Below are 4629 nucleotides of genomic sequence, written 5' to 3'. Positions count from 1 at the left end.
CTGCTGAGATTGAGATTCTCATCTGATTTACTCTTTTCCCTGCTGTAAGACTGGAGAACTTAGTGAATAATTCCAGTTTAATGTGCAAAGTAGGATTCAGCACCCTAACTAAAATGACCTGGACTCGTAAATTTTATTTATGTTTTGACCCACTTCAGTCCTTCAGTTTAGCCACGCTTTCTTCTGAATCAAGAAGAAACATATGAAGGAATGGTCATGACTGAATCATAGACTGTTAATTCTGCAGATATTTTCTGCCTGATGCAATATGGTCTTTATGTGCATTGGTCTTCAAGAACCAGATTAGATAAAATAACTTAAATCATGTCTGATATATATTTTACCCAATGGCTCAAGCAAATGATGAGACTCTCTCATGTTAGAGAATCAGCGCACAGAAACAGGGCAAATAGAAGTTCCAAACTCTACATACTTAGAAGAGCCAACTAGTCAAAGTGGCATATTGTCATGCACCAATGCAGAGATTTGTGAGAACTAAGCACTTTACTAGCGCCTCACACTTCAGTATGAGGAGAGAGTGTTTCTAATCCATGCTATACATTCTAAGAGGGTTTCTTACTGTTTTTTCTTTTTTTTTTAAGTGCTTGTGGAGTGAAAGGTGAGTACCTGATGATACTGGAGATTCTGCATATGATTAGGAATGTGGCTACAGTGGCACAGAGTAAGTCTGGCAAGAGGCATCTTTGTCAAAGAAGACTTCCCAAAGTGCTTCAGCGCAACCACGAGTACGAACTCTAAGTGGTTCATTAGTTTCCTGCATTAATTCACTCTTAGTTTCTCTAAGGATGTGACCTTAAAGACATCTGAAGTCCAGGGTAGTTTTCCCATTGACTTATCAGGCTGGCTCAGGCCCTCAGTCTCAGGATCATCCTGCCTAATTTAAAGTATCTAAGACTCCTAACTTAAGGACAACAGTCATCCCAGCCTGCCTTTTATAGTCAACGGATACATACACCGAGATAGTAGGTAGGATGGATTGCTCTCTGGAGTTGTTTCTCTCTTTGTCGACTCTAGGAAGTCAGGGTGAGTAGGCTCTTAACGAGGTATCACAGGAGCCTAAAGCTAAATTGGTTGAAATTGGGCCTCATTATATAGACGAAACAACTATTCCTTTGAAGATACTATATGAGCCAAAACATGAATTCAAAATGAGAAATATGTATTTATCTAAAGTAAAGTTTAAAAGTTTTTATTTACCATTTCATTGATGGGTAAAATATCACTAATTTGAAGAAGAATTCCCAGAGCTTAATATGACTAATACATAGTTTAATAGAATTAATCTTTTATATAAAATCCTGTACATCAAGAAAAACATACATAATTACTAAATCAGTATTTGTTGGTTAAGAGCAGATAAAGTACAAATATTTGAGATCGAATCAGCCCCTTTTTTGGAAGAATGCAAGGTTTTCTTGAGATGATTCCAGGTACTGACTTAACCTCACCTTAAGAAAAAAATAAAGCACAGTGCTGATAGCTCTGCCTGCCTCTTCCATCCACTAAATCTGTAATAAATACATAAAAAATCTTTTCCACAGAAATAAGGGCCTTTTTTAAGTTAATGATGGTTATACTAACTCTCAGGTTGGCTTCAGAATTTAAAAGAAATGGTGCATATTGTGCACTTCCCCCACAGTATGTCTTAATCCTTGACCAGTGAGAGGTCATTTCTAATGTCCAGAGCAATCCATTTCTCCATATAGAAAGGACGACAAGCACTTGCACTGTAGAGTGACCTCAGTCTATTTTAGCAAACTCCCAGAAAGATGGCTTTTTGTCTTTGGAAAATTATGCCCATATCAAAAGCCTCCCACATATTCTGTCTGGCCCATAGTACAAAAAGCAGCTACATTTAGACAGGACAAATCTATGAAGGCAAGGAAACTGCAGACTATGACTAGATTTGTGTGATTGTATGTTTGACCAAAGCATTATTTTTTTTTATTTGCATTATAGAATCAAACATTTTCCTCTGTGAGACACATTCTTAATCTCGCGACCGAGCTCTTCAGTGGGGCTGTGATCAGCACTCTAGAAATCCTTATACCTGGCTTTTTCTACTTAGAAGGTCTCAGGAATGTTCCCTCCATTGAAAAAAAACCCTCAGAAGAAAACACCAAAAACCCAAACCTCTTTTGCTCAGACTGAGAAGCACTCAGACCTTCAAACAAGCAATACATGAGGTAGAAGAGGCAGATCAGTAGAATATTCTGCTGTTAATAACCAGAGTGGGTTTTGGAAGAAACTTTTGTATTTTGAAGAAGAATAAGTAATTTTGGTTCCTATAAATAAATAAAAAAAAGCCCTTTGCATTGTTTGACCAAATAGTAGATAAATATATGGGGTTTTATGGAAGCTATTCTTACTCATCCAGAAGGGGGAAAATAGCATATATTCAGAAACCAATTATCACCGCATGATTTTATGCAATTGGTATTGAGTGTACAAAAATATTAGTATAAGAATGCAGGAACTGCGAAATTACCTTCTAGACTGAAGAGGAAGGAAAGAAAAAAGTCAGATGCATAGCTGAATCTTGAAGTTAAAGCTTACAAGGTGGCTTTAAATATTTCTTGTGTTGTTTTCTCAAAAGGAAAGACCACTGGCTTAATACTAGAGGAATTAGGAAGAAGGGATGTGCACGTACATCCAGTCGATGTGCACGTACATCCAGTCTGTAAAGAAAATTCTTGGTTTCAAACATTCTAAATACTTCTAAAAATATTGAAGAAAAAAATAAATGCATTAATATAAACTTATGCATCACAGCTGTTATCTTCTTTAATCCTTAGAGAGTTCTTTGTGCCTCATGGCTTCAAAAAGAATTAAGAAACAGCTCATATTAGAGTCCATTGCGCATCCCCTTAGTACCATTTTCTTCTTTTCCTACAATTATTAGGATTTATTTTCTTCGCTTAAAAATAGGATTTTTGTCTCATTTGAGTCCTTGCTACTGAATTCCTACTTGAAGTCATAATCCTCCCTGTCACATCACACCAATCTCTTGGTCACTAATTCTGATGTCACAGGCAGGATTTTGACTTCAGAAGAGCTGATTATTCAGGTACACTTCATGTACCAGAACTTAGTCTTTCTGAAATGTACAAAGTAAGGAATACTGCAGCCAGACAATTTCAAGGCACTAAACTCAAGGCACAAGCTGTGAAAGTTTGAGCTCCTGATTACCACCTCTCAGTAGTATATTAATGGACATTCTGTTAGAATAAGAATTTAATAGAGTATAGTCTTTGTCTTTTCCTTCCAAGATACTGTTTCTGAAAGACGCCTTTCTGATACACGGGCTGTCCACAAAAATTTAAGGTGAGGTGATAATTTTTCCAAATAGTCAATGGTGTCAGAAAAGACTTTGAACCTGGACTGGCTTCAAACCTCTGATTTAAAACAGACACAATGTTATAACACTACCTGATACCCACTTGTCCAAATGTATAGGCTTTGTTTGGGTTTTTTTCTGTTTCCTGATGAAATGTGTAAGTCTCTGAAACCACTTTAAGATTACAACAAGAATCCAAGTGATTCTTTAATGGAACCCATTCTCATCTCTATGGGGGTGGGGGAAACCCTTTGCTGCAAGTGAAGAATTCTATTCTGGAAAAACTGCAAAGAAAAAAGGAACTGAAAGCAGTAACTGTTTTCTGTAAAGCTAGGCATGTTAAAAAATAAGCAGTTATTGATTACGAAAAGAATCTAGAGCTGAAAATGAAACCTCTTTTGATTATTTGTCAGGAAAGGAAGTCCTGTATTATTGTCTCAATGTTGAGCTGACAGGACCATAAATTGGGCTTTATTAATTGCTAGAGGACTGTCTTTTTGTAGCACCAAATCAAAACCCCTAATCTTTCATATGGGAGAAGAATATCCGCATTATTGAAAGCTCGATACCTACAGCTGACCAACTAATTTCAAATTAATGGATTAATTTATAGGATATAATGTACTGAACATTTGAGCTAGAAAAAACACAGCAAACCAACAAACAACTTCAGTAGAACTACAGAAAGTATCCTTGATGTGATATTTTATTTCACGTAATTTGATATATGTGATCGATCATCATCACAAGTTTTCCTAAGTTAGGAATTTCACTCAAACATTTTTAAACCTTTTCTTTCCATGCTTTCAAGTATTTCTTATAGGAACAGCTTAGAGACTACAGTACCGATAGTGTGCATCTTTCTCACGGGAACTAAACCTGAAGCTAATACATATTGAAGTTGAGCATATTATTAAAATACAGAAAAGAGATACCTCTCAAGCTTCAGTATATATTTGGTTTATTTTTGTTCCGGGTTTCTTTGGCATATGCCTAAAACAGGTTATGGGAGTGGGAGGTTTGGTCAGAAGATCAAGATCTTCAAGTATAAAGGAACCTATTTACTCTATGACTCCTTTGGAAGCCTCCTACTACTAAACTGAAACAAGCGTAAATTGGAAGGAGGAATACCTTCTGGTATCTTGATGCGAGCTCTGTGAAGAAGACACCGAGTGTTTTCAGAATCTTAATTAAAAAATACAGATAGTTCCTTGTATCTACCGGAGCTATCAGAGCGCGAGGAATTACGCGCCCGTTCTCCCCCGGAGATG

The sequence above is a fragment of the Pygoscelis adeliae genome, unplaced genomic scaffold (genome assembly GCF_000699105.1).
Source record: "Pygoscelis adeliae isolate BGI_AS28 unplaced genomic scaffold, ASM69910v1 Scaffold9, whole genome shotgun sequence".
NCBI lineage: Eukaryota > Metazoa > Chordata > Aves > Sphenisciformes > Spheniscidae > Pygoscelis > Pygoscelis adeliae.
Note: the sequence above shows the minus strand (reverse complement) of the source record.